Raw genomic sequence first — 12,507 nt, 5'->3', positions numbered from 1 at the left:
GCTCCAAGCTGATATTTAAGGTCCAAAATAGTGTCTTCATTGAATCTGATCAACATAACAACCTGTCACTGTAGATGGAGGAATTAGCAGCTGGAATCACAGTTTTATTCAGTAAAGGAAACATGAAGCTTTCTACATCAGTATAAGAATGGTATGACCCTCATACACGACGTCCCAGTTATGCTTATGGCCAGATGATGCAACAGATACGATCGTATGATAATGCTTCCTTCAGATACTGAATGTGTCTAAGGGGACAGGAAGGGGAACCCTCACTATATGTGAAGTTAGTTCATCCACAAAAACAACAAGAACTTTCATTTATATAACACCTTTAATGTAAAATACATTCCAAGATGTTTACATAGAATCACGTGGGATATACAACATAGAAACTTGGTTCAATCCGTCCATATTGACATTTATATTCCACTGAAGCTTCATTTCTCATCCAATTCTACCCCCATAAGATTTTATTCCATTCTCCCTCGCAATGTTTATTTAGCTTCCCCTTAAACGTATCGATAGTATTCTCCTCAACTGCTCCCACATTCTCAAATTCTCAGTGAAGGGGTTTCTTCATGTTTCCTATTTGATTTCTTAGTCACTATCTTATATTAATGGCCTCGAGGGTTCCTCTTTCTCACAAGTGGAAACATTCGCTCTGTGTCACCTCCATCAATACTTTTCAATCATTTCAAAGATCTGGGCAGCAGGATGTTCCTGCTGCCTCCCAGCGCCAGGGTCCCAGGTTCGATTCCGGCCATGGGTGTCTGTGCGGAGTCTGCACATCCTCCCTATGTGTGCGTGGGTTTCCTCCGGGTGCTCCGGTTTCCTCCTACAGTCTAAAGATGTGCAGATTAGGTGGATTGGCCATGATCAATTGCCTCTTGGTGTCCCATGCGGGGGAATGGGCTTAGGTAGGGTGCTCTGTCAGAGGGTCGGTGCCAATTCAATGGGCCGAATGGCCTCCTTCTGCAGTGTAGGCATTCTATGATTCCATATGTAACCATTCAGCCTTCTCCTTTCCAAGTAAATGAAGTCCCAGCATATTCACCTTTTCCCGATTGGTATAACCTTGCCTGTCTTAAAGAAGAGAGCAGTAAGAAGTCTTAGAACACCAGGTTAAAGTCCAACAGGTTTGTTTCGAATCACTAGCTTTCGGAGCACAGCTCCTTCCTCGGGTGAATGTTGGAACATTCACCTGAGGAAGGAGCAGTGCTCCGCAAGCTAGTGATTTGAAATAAACCTGTTGGACTTTAACCTGGTGTCGTAAGATTACAGAATGATGTCAGAAGGGAATTACAGAAACTTGGCTTGGGTTTAAACAGTGACACAGGAACACTGATCTACTCTGATTTAGTAGAGAGGTAATGATCTCACAGGCTCTGGGAGGGGGGCGGGGGGTTAATTGAAATATCAGGCTGGAAGGTGCTACCACCTCAGCACAAATGCTACATTTGTAGCTTCAGATAGAAGGGTGATGTGGGGGTACAGCTGTCTCTGGTTTCAGTCATTCCAGAAACAGTGCAGGAAGCTTTATTCAAACGTTAATTTAATTGCAACCTTGTACTTACAAAATACAGAAATCACTTCACTTTTTTTATTCTTTCGCAGGATCTGGGCATCGCTGGGTAGGCCGCATTTATTGCCCATCCCTAATTGCCCCTTGAGATGGTGATGAGCTGCCTTCCTGAACCATTGTAGTTTGTGTTGTGTAGGTACACCCGCTGTGCTGTTAGAGATGGAGTTCCAGGAGTTTGACCCAGTGACAGTGAAGGAACGGCGATATATTTCCAAGTCGGGATGGTGAATGGCTTGGAGGAGAACTTTCAGGTGGTGGTGATGCCTGTGCCTGCTGCCCTTCAAGATGGTGGTGGTCATGGGTTTGGAAGGTACTGTTTAAGGAGCCTTGGTGAGTTCCTGCAGTGCATCCTGTAGATGGTACACACGGCTGTGGCAGAGGGAGTGAATGTTGAAGGTGGTGGATGGGATGCCGATCAAGGGCATGTCCTGTATGGTGTTGAGCTTCTTGAGTGTTGTTGGAGCTGCATTCATCCAGTTAGGTAGGGAGTATTTATCACAGTCCAGACTTTTACCATGCAGATGATGGTGTTATGGGTGATGCGTTTTCAGAACCCCAAAATGTATCATGGAGTTCAACCAACCTCCCCTTTAATGTATTGTTGCTTTTCAAGCACACGGCTTGTTCTCCAGGTGTGGTATTACAATTATGGACACTTGGGTTTTTAAACACAAAACAATGTTTATTCCATGAAATCAACTTAACCTTTTAAATAAACATTGGAACACTTAACACCCCTTACTTCAAAGATAACCCCGAAAATAATACAACACTAAATAATCCTTCAGTTATTCCTTTCAACATCCAAGAGACTTAACACCTTTAAACAGAAACACTTCAGATTAAAGGCATTACTATTATGAGTTTAAATCACCCAAATGATCCAGAGATAGTCTTTCATGGCAGAGATCACAGCAGATCCAGCTCACTGCAAACACAGACACACCCAAGCCCTTGTCCTCAAAACTGAAACTAAAAAACTGCAAAATGGCTGAGCTAAAAACCCAGCTCCACCCACACTCTGACATCACTGCATTTCTTAAAGGCACTCTCACATGACAATGGACAGAGTTTGATCAGCCAAGAGGTGAGTTACTCTCCACAAAATTCCCAAGCTCTGACCTGCTCTTGTAGCCAGAGTGATTATATGTCTTGTCCAGTTCAGTTTCTGGTCAATAGTAACTCCCAGGATGTTGATAATGGGGAATTAAGCAATGGCATTGGCATGGCATGGGATGGGATAATGGGGAATTAAGCAATGGCATTGGCATGGCATGGGATGGGATAATGGGGAATTAAGCAATGGCATTGGCATGGCATGGGATGTTAAGGGGAGTTGATTGGATTCTCGCTTGTTACCTGGCACTTGTGTGGTGTGAATGTTATTTGCCACTCGTCAGCACAAAGCTGGATATTGTCCAGGTCTTGCTGCTTATGAAGATGAACTGTTTCAGTGGCTGAGGGGAAAACAGAAAATACTGGACAATCTTAGCAGGTCTGACAGCATCTGTGGAGAGAGATAGAACGGAGCTAACGTTTCGAGCCTGATGACTCTTTGTCCTCCACAGTATCTGAAGAGTTGCGAATGGTGAACATTGTGCAGTCATCCGTAAACATCCGCACTTCTGACCTTATGATGGAAGGGAGGTCATTGATGAAGCAGCTGAAGATGGTTGGGTCTAGGACACTAACCTGAGGAACTCCTGCAGTGATGTCCTGGAGCTGAGATGATTGACCTCCAACCACCACAACCATCTCCCTTTGTGCCAGGTATGACTCCAACCAGCGGAGACTTTTCCCCAGATTCCCAGTGACTCCAGTTTAGCTAGTTATTATTTTCAATTTCTTCCCTGTTATATGAATTAATTTGTGTGGATTGTGACATTTCCTGTTAAATGAATCAGTTAAGTTCTTTAAAACATGACGATGAATTTCTTGCACTCACAGACTCTCTGAAATACCAGGACCAGTAACAAAAGGAACAATGGATGGCCATCTCTCAATGATAGATCTCTTTCTCTAGGTAATTGTTGTCCCATTGTTCCCTCAGGTAATTTTTGCAGTAATAACTGTAATTAAATGCGAGCAATCAAAGTGACTTCATAAACACCAGATAATAATTTGACAGCGCGAACTAGCAACAGACGCTCAGAGCTGCTCGGCAGTGAGTAAGGGACCTTCATTCAGCTTTTTGACCTGAACACGGTCTTCGCTCAGATAAACTACCTTCATTCTTCTTATTTTTAATCGTGTCTTTAATCTAATTATAATAACTTCTAAAATTCCAATCTCACAAAAATATCCAGGACTTTTAAACTTGTCCATTTAGGAAATCTCAGTAAATGTTAACGATTATGTTGTGTAGTCACATTTGTCTCTATTTGGAACAGGTCACTTGAAGAGTCCAATCACGTTACTCCCCATTGAAGATGTCTTCAGCCGTTTGCACAAGCAATCAGGCCGTCTACCCTAACCGCCTGGGAAGTAAACACCTTCCCAATAAAGCTCTTGTTTGTTTGTATCTTCGGGATCTGGAAGCTGCTCCTTTAAAAATAAAAATACGGCAATCCGGAAGATTCTGTGGTATCAGAGACATTGCACCTGAACATTGTAATAAAACTGAGCTGGAGTCACATCCAAAGACAGAGCACGAGGCTGATACACATTTCATGGGATTGTCAGAAATGTTTTAAAACTTTTTAAGTTTTTAAGTTTAAGGGGGCAGCACGGTAGCATTGTGGATAGCACAATTGCTTCACAGCTCCAGGGTCCCAGGTTCGATTCCGGTTTGGGTCACTGTCTGTGCGGAGTCTGCACGTCCTCCCCGTGTGTGCGTGGGTTTCCTCCCACAGTCCAAAGATGTGCGGGTTAGGTGGATTGGCCATGATAAATTGCCCTTAGTGTCCAAAATTGCCCTTAGTGTTGGGTGGGGTTGCTGGGTTATGGGGATAGGGTGGAGGTGTTGACCTTGGGTAGGGTGCTCTTTCCAAGAGCCGGTGCGGACTCAATGGGCCGAATGGCCTCCTTCTGCACTGTAAATTCAATGAAAACACAACGAGACTTTCTTCCAGTCACAGTTACCAGCCTTAATGCTCTAATTATTTCCTCCAGTAATTTTTTCAGTAATAGCTGAAATTAAATGTAAGCAATAAAAGTGGCTTCATAAACAGCAGTTGAAAGTGGCAGCTAGCAGCAGATGATCAGAGCTGCTCGATTGTGACAAAGCGACTTTTCACTTGGGTGTTTGACCTAAAAACCTTTGATTTTACAGTTCGGAAGTATCCAGATGAAGAGATGAGGTGGAGATGAATTCAGTTTGTTCATTCCGGGAATGACTCCCGCATTTTGGAGCAGAGGCTATAATTGCAGACAAGTGACTCTTCCCTGACTTTCAGAATCAAACACTAATCCATGATTGTTTTGTGCAGGTCAATTTACAGACTGATCTTTCTCACAAGAAATGATAATGATGCAGGCTAGTAATTCCCTCTGGACTTTGAACAATAGCATGGAGACAATCTCAGAAAGAATACTGTTGTTCGTTCAGTTCTAAAAGCTCTCATCCTGTAAATAACTTTGTTTAAACTTTAACAGATTGCAAATATCCCATCTCTCTGATGGAGTTCAATCCAGGCAAATGCGAGGTGATGCATTTTGGAAGATCTAATTCAAGAGCGGACTATACGGTCAATGGAAGAGTCCTGGGGAAAATTGATGTACAGAGAGATCTGGGAGTTCAGGTCCATTGTACCCTGAAGGTGGCAACGCAGGTCGATAGAGTGGTCAAGAAGGCATACAGCATGCTTACCTTCATTGGACGGGGTATTGAGTACAAGAGTCGGCAGGTCATGTTACAGTTGTAGAGGACTTTGGTTAGGCCATATTTGGAATACTGCGTGCAGTTCTGGTCGCCACATTACCAGAAGGATGTGGGTGCTTTAGAGAGGGTGCAGAGGAGGTTCACCAGGATGTTGCCTGGTATGGAAGGGGCTAGCTATGAAGAAAGGTTGAGTAGATTAGGATTGTTTTCGTTGGAAAGACGGAGGTTGAGGGGGTCCTGATTGAGGTCTACAAAATTATGAGAGGTATGGACAGGGTGGATAGCAACAAGCTTTTTCCAAGAGTGGGGGTGTCAATTACAAGGGGTCACGATTTCAAGGTGAGAGGGGGAAAGTTTAAGGGAGATGTGCGTGGAAAGTTTTTTACGCAGAGAGTGGTGGGTGCCTGGAACGCTTTGCCAGCGGAGGTGGTAGAGGCGGGCACAGTAGCATCATTTAAGATGCATCTAGACAGATATATGAACGGGCGGGGAACAGAGGGAAGTAGATCCTTGGAAAAAAGAAAACAGGTTTAGATAAAGGATCTGGATCGGCGCAGGCTGGGAGGGCCGAAGGGCCTGTTCCTGTGCTGTAATTTTTCTTTGTTCTTTGTTCTCTCCTCCCACCTCACCTCCCTTTCTCTCTCCTTCCCACCCCCTCTCCCCCTCATGCTCCTCCCCTCTATGTGTACAGGTCCACAGGTCACTGAAAGGGGCAACACAGGTGGAGAAGGTAGTCAAGAAGGCATACGGCATGCTTGCCTTCATTGGCCGGGGCATTGAGTATAAGAATTGGCAAGTCATGTTGCAGCTGTATAGAACCTTAGTTAGGCCATACTTGGAGTATAGTGTTCAATTCTGGTCGTCACACTACCAGAAGGATGTGGAGATTAGAGAGGGTGCAGAAGAGATTTACCAGGATGTTGCCTGGTATGGAGGGCATTAGCTATGAGGAGTGGTTGAATAAACTAGGTTTGCTCTCACTGGAACAAAGGAGGTTGAGGGGCGACCTGATAGAGGTATACAAAATTATGAGGGGCTTAGACAGAGTGGATAGTCAGAGACTTTTCCCCAGGGTAGAGGGGTCAATTACTAGGGGGCATAGGTTTAAGGTGCGAGGGGCAAGGTTTAGAGGAGATGTACGAGGCAAGTTTTTTACACAGAGGGTAGTGGGTGCCTGGAACTCGCTGCCGGAGGAGGTGGTGGAAGCAGGGACGAAAGTGACATTTAAGGGGCATCTTGACAAATACATGAATAGGATGGGAATAGGGGGATAGGGAGCCTGGAAGTGTAGAAGATTTTCGTTTAGACGGGCAGCAGTGTCGGCACAGGCTTGGAGGGCCGAAGGGCCTGTTCCTGTGCTGTACTTCCCTTTGTTTTTTGTTCTCTCTCTCTTACCCCTCCCCATCTTCTCCCTTCCCCTCTCCCTCTCCTCCCTGTTCTCTCCTCCCTGTTCTCTCCTCCCACTCTCTTCCTCCCTCTCTCTCTCACCTCTCTTCCCCTCCCCTCCCCTTCCCCTGTTTCCCCTCCCCACTTTTCCCCTCCCCCTTTCTCTCTGCACATCTTCCCCTTGAGTTCAATTCTTTATTACAAAGCTCAGATATGGATCACAGCCTGATACAAAAATTGAGAGATTGTTCCGTGCAAAGGGGTAGTTTTTTAAAATCACAGCATTTGTTCTTATATTGAAGGCATTTGCCTGGAAAGATGTCGGTAACAAATTGTTCAGGGTAGCCAAATGTTGCAAAAATCTCACTCAGTCTTTGTATTGTTCTCTCTGAGGATGTGGTCTTCATAATGGTGACTTCGGGCCATCGAGTGAGCATCTGCCACAGTGAAAAACATTTGCCCTTAGAATCACAGAATCATAGGAAAGTTACAGAACAGAATGAGGCCATTCGGCCTCTCTTGTCCATACTAGCCCGAGGCACCCAGGTGCCTTTTCTCACCCCACCTTCCTTCACCCAGTCCGTGGCCCTGTATCTTCCAGCACTGAAGGTGCAGATCCAGGTATCTTTTACAAGAGTTTAAGGTCTCTGCCTCCACCACCAACTCGGGCAGCGAATTCTGGACTCCCACTACCCTCTGCGTAAAAAAGTTCTTCCTCGTGTCCCCCCTCCTACACCTTCTGCCTCTTATCTTGAATCTTTGTCCCCTGGTTCTAGAATTCTCCACCAAGGGAAACAATTTTAACCCTATCTCTTCCCCAACCTATCCAATCTCTCCTCGTAGCCACACTTTTCTCACCCTGGCAACATTCTTGTAAACCTCCTCTGCGCTCTCGCCCGAGCAATAACGTCCTTCCTGTAATGTGGTGACCAGAACTGCCCACAATACTCCAGTTGTGGCCTCACCAGTGTTTTATACAATTCTAACGTGTCCTTACTTTTATATTCTATACCTCTGCCAATGAAGGAGAGCATTCATATGCTTTCTAATCGACATGAACTCTTTCTCATAGCCCGTCTGGCCATTCCCATGGGTGCAATGATATTAGTAGTGGTAGGTTTAGAACTTTTGCACAATTCAAACACATGTCTGCCTTCTCCCCGATTTCGTGTGCTGGCGACCAAAAATACTTTCTGGCTATCTCCTTCATCAGGGTTTGCTCCTGTGGTCTGGATGCACCATGTCGTAACTTCTGACAGGAGTAGATTATTTCTGGTATACTTCAAACTTGTCCTGTGGTTCCAGGAATGTTATTGATTTCTCCGAAATAGAAAATATTATCACTCGAACTATTCGTTGACAACTCTTTCGGTAAAGGTAATCTGGAGAGTCGATCTGCATTTCCATGGAGATTAGAAATACGATATTTTATTGTGTATGTATGTGCTAACAACAGCAAAGCCCATCTCTGCAATCGACTCACAGCTAGAGATGGAATAGCAGTGTGCCCAAGTATCATTGTCAGTGACCAATGATATGTTAGTAAAATAAATTTCTGCCCATGTCAGTATTGGTAAAAGCATTTGAATCTGAAAATGATGCTGAACACTTCCTTCATCTGTGCAGAGTTTATTCCTGCTTTGTTCAAGCATCTTGATACAAATGCAATTGGGTTGTCTCTACCATTGGACATCTGTGAGAAACCACAGTTCCTGTCCCTTAAGGTGATACCTCGCACGCCAGTCGCAAGGGTAACTTCAGATCAAAGTGTGTCAGGACTTCTGACTTATAGGGACAAACATTTCGGAATAGTTTAATGAACCCAAAACGATCAAAGTTGCTTTACATTTTGATATAACTTTTACTTTTGAAGGCGATTGGTTAAGTCCCTTTTCCCCAGGTATTCAATAGAAGATTTGAAGAATTCGCATTTATCCCTGCACACTCATCATTCTGAATCTTTTCGTCTCTGGAGTGTGACATCAAAATTTTCAAGATGATCTTTTGCATTCTTTCCAGTAACTAAGAATCGTCTAAGTATCGAATCTGCTTAGAATTTTATCCACGGTGCACTGGGTGCAGACACGATACCAAAAGAAGTCTTTTATATCTGAATAGCCCTCTTGTGTGTCCGGATTGTCAAACATGACTGTGAATCTGGATCTACATTTATCTGGAAATGAACTTCACTAAGGTCAATTTTACTAAAATGCTGCCCTTCAGCTAACTTAGCAAATAAATCATCAATTAAAGGCAGAGGTCACTGCTCTGCACACGGTACCGGATTGAGAGTGACTTTAAAATCATCACACATACGTACCAAACTATCCTTCTTCATGGATGCTATCCCTGTGACCCAATCACTAACATTAACAGGCCAAGTCTTTCCTCAGACAAGGTACCCCCAAGCTCAGCCTGTTTCCTTCTGTATTTTGGAATACCACACAGCTGTAAACTATTGGTGCAGAAACTTTGCTTCTCACAGAACTCCCTGTACTGTTCCAGATCTTTCCGGGCAGGGCACGTGGCAAGCTTCTTTTCAATGTTGATTACTCCAAAATCTACGTTTAAATTTTGATTCCTTCGATTGCTACAACTAACATTTGGCACTGCTCAATCATCAGCTTTGGTGTTGCAAAGCTTTTAGCTTCTTAATCCTTTTTGGATGTCTGTGCACGGATCGACAATTTATTTTTTACTCTCTGGGTGTCTGAACACCTCGTCGCCAGTTTTATTTGCGATATTTTTAAAGGATCGGCTTTCATAATAATAATTATAATAATAATTATTATTATTTCAGACCATAAAGCTGGAGACAAACAAGAGCTTTATTGGAAAGGTGTCACTATGGCGAAGGCAGAAGAGACCTCCTCCACTGCGCATGCGCGGGGATACCGTGAGCGGCCGCTGACGCTCCCGCGCAGTGGTTGCTCGGCGAAGACCTTTCGGCCCCGGCTGGCCTGGCGCCAAAGGCCTTTCCCGCCAGCTGGCAAAGCGCAAACCACTCCAGAGCGGGCCTAGCCCCTCAAGGTGAGGGCTTCGCTCCTAAAGGTGCGGAGACTTCCGCACCTTTGGGGCGGCCCGACGCCGGAGTGGTTCACGCCACTCCATCCCGCCAGGACCCCCCGCCCTGCCGGGTAGGAGAGAATCCCGCCCAGGATGCCTACTGTGGGGGGCACGGTAGCACAGTGGTTAGCAATGTGGCTTCACAGCTCTAGGGTCCCAGGTTCGATTCCCCGCTGGGTCACTGTCTGTGCGGAGTCTGCACGTTCTCCCCGTGTGTGTGTGGGTTTCCTCCGGGTGCTCCGGTTTCCTCCCACAGTCCAAAGATGTGCAGGTTAGGTGGACTGGCCGTGATAAATTGCCCTTAGTGTCCAAAAGGTTAGGTGGGGTTATTGGATTACTGGGATAGGGTAGAAGCGTGGGCTTAAGTAGGGTGCTCATTCCAAGGGCCGGTGTGGATTCAATGGGCTGGATGCTCTCCTTCTGCACCGTAAATTCTATGATTTCTGTTTTTCAGGATTCCTTGCTCACTAAAATGTTGCCTTAATGTCAAAAGCAATCATCTCACCTCTGGAATTCAGCTCCTTTGTTTATGATCGAACCTTCGCCACCATGAGGTCTGGAGCAGGTAAACCTGGTGGAACCGAAACTCAGCCATGTGAGCAGGTTATTGGTGAGCAGATTACTGGTGAGCAGGTTACTGGTGAGAAGGTTATTGGTGAGCAGGTTTTTGGTGAGCAGGTTATTGGTGAGCAGGTTATTGGCGAAGAGGTTATTGGTGAGCAGGTAATTGGTGAACAGGTCATTGGTGAGCAGGTTCTTGGTGAGCAGGTTTTTGGTGAGCAGGTTATTGATGAGCAGGTTATTGGTGAGCAGGTAATTGGTGAACAGGTTATTGGTGAGCAGGTTATTGGTGAGAAGGTTATTGGTGAGCAGGTTTTTGGTGAGCAGGTTACTGGTGAGCAGGTAATTGGTGAGCAGGTTACTGGTGAACAGGTTATTGGTGAGCAGGTTATTGGTGAAGAAATTATTGGTGAGCAGGTTATTGGTGAACAGGTTATTGGTGAGCATGTTATTAGTGAGCAGGTTATTGGTGAGCAGGTTATTAGTGAGCAGGTTATTGGTGAGCAGGTTATTAGTGAGCAGGTTATTGGTGAGCTGGTTATTGATGAACAGGTTATTGGTGAGCAGGTTATTGGCGAAGAGGTTATTGGTGAGCAGGTAATTGGTGAACAGGTTATTGGTGAGCAGGTTATTGGTGAGCAGGTTTTTGGTGAGCAGGCTATTGGTGAGCAGGTCATTGATGAGCAGGTTATTGGTGAGCAGGTAATTGGTGAACAGGTTATTGGTGAGCAGGTTATTGGTGAGAAGGTTATTGGTGAGCAGGTTTTTGGTGAGCAGGTCATTGGTGAGCAGGTTATTGGTGAAGAGGTTATTGGTGAGCAGGTAATTGGTGAACAGGTTATTGGTGAGCAGGTTATTGGTGAGAAGGTTATTGGTGAGCAGGTTTTTGGTGAGCAGGTTACTGGTGAGCAGGTAATTGGTGAGCAGGTTACTAGTGAACAGGTTATTGGTGAGCAGGTTATTGGTGAAGAAATTATTGGTGAGCAGGTTATTGGTGAACAGGTTATTGGTGAGCATGTTATTAGTGAGCAGGTTATTGGTGAGCAGGTTATTAGTGAGCACGTTATTGGTGAGCAGGTTATTAGTGAGCAGGTTATTGGTGAGCTGGTTATTGATGAACAGGTAATTGGTGAACAGGTTGTTGGTGACCAGGTTATTGGTGAGCAGGTTATTGGCGAAGAGGTTATTGGTGAGCAGGTAATTGGTGAACAGGTTATTGGTGAGCAGGTTATTGGTGAGCAGGTTTTTGGTGAGCAGGTTATTGGTGAGCAGGTCATTGATGAGCAGGTTATTGGTGAGCAGGTAATTGGTGAACAGGTTATTGGTGAGCAGGTTATTGGTGAGAAGGTTATTGGTGAGCAGGTTTTTGGTGAGCAGGTCATTGGTGAGCAGGTTATTGGTGAAGAGGTTATTGGTGAGCAGGTAATTGGTGAACAGGTTATTGGTGAGAAGGTTATTGGTGAGCAGGTTATTAGTGAGCAGGTTATTAGTGAGCAGGTTATTGGTGAGCTGGTTATTGATGAACAGGTAATTGGTGAACAGGTTGTTGGTGACCAGGTTATTGGTGAGCAGGTTATTGGCGAAGAGGTTATTGGTGAGCAGGTAATTGGTGAACAGGTTATTGGTGAGCAGGTTATTGGTGAGCAGGTTTTTGGTGAGCTGGTTATTGATGAACAGGTAATTGGTGAACAGGTTGTTGGTGACCAGGTTATTGGTGAGCAGGTTATTGGCGAAGAGGTTATTGGTGAGCAGGTAATTGGTGAACAGGTTATTGGTGAGCAGGTTATTGGTGAGCAGGGTTTTGGTGAGCAGGTTATTGGTGAGCAGGTCATTGATGAGCAGGTTATTGGTGAGCAGGTAATTGGTGAACAGGTTATTGGTGAGCAGGTTATTGGTGAGAAGGTTATTGGTGAGCAGGTTATTGGTGAGAAGGTTATTGGTGAGCAGGTTTTTGGTGAGCAGGTCATTGGTGAGCAGGTTATTGGTGAGCAGGTTATTGGTGAAGACATTATTGGTGAGCAGGTTATTGGTGAACAGGTTATTGGTGAGCATGTTATTAGTGAGCAGGTTATTGGTGAGCAGGTTATTA

This window comes from Scyliorhinus torazame, chromosome 29 (genome assembly GCF_047496885.1).
Source record: "Scyliorhinus torazame isolate Kashiwa2021f chromosome 29, sScyTor2.1, whole genome shotgun sequence".
Classification (NCBI taxonomy): domain Eukaryota; kingdom Metazoa; phylum Chordata; class Chondrichthyes; order Carcharhiniformes; family Scyliorhinidae; genus Scyliorhinus; species Scyliorhinus torazame.
The sequence above is the reverse complement of the archived record's forward strand: the minus strand, read 5'-3'. Positions refer to the sequence as shown.